A 439-nucleotide genomic window follows, 5' to 3' on the forward strand; every position below is an offset into this window, starting at 1 on the left:
CCCGTTACACGTCTTTTCTTGCAGCTCTTGTACTGTATTGTTTTTAATTACTCCGAGCTTCTTTTCACTTGACATCATCTGCTTTGGCGATTCGTTTGCGATGCATCTTGTTTGCTGTTTTCCTCCGCTCTGGACCTGGCTGTCCCGGATGCCGCCGCTCTTTGTGCGTGACAGACGTTGCCAGTAGCGCCCTATAAGGCTGTACAGGAAGAGAGCGAATGACAGCCGCCGCCATGCAGATTGCTGTAAGGATAACTTTGCTTTTCTCAGCCCTTGTGCCCTCTGCTAGAGCAGGGACGGGGAAATGCACTCACCGTCGGGGCTTTTTTCACTTTTGATCTGTTCTCTTCTGTTCTTCCATTCCTTCTGCTGGGCGATGACCAGTTTTGCTGTGTTGCTTTCGAGCACCATGCCTGCTGTCCGTGGCCCAAATGTTTGG

This window comes from Charadrius vociferus, unplaced genomic scaffold (genome assembly GCF_000708025.1).
Source record: "Charadrius vociferus isolate BGI_N301 unplaced genomic scaffold, ASM70802v2 scaffold1285, whole genome shotgun sequence".
Taxonomy (NCBI): Eukaryota; Metazoa; Chordata; class Aves; order Charadriiformes; family Charadriidae; genus Charadrius; species Charadrius vociferus.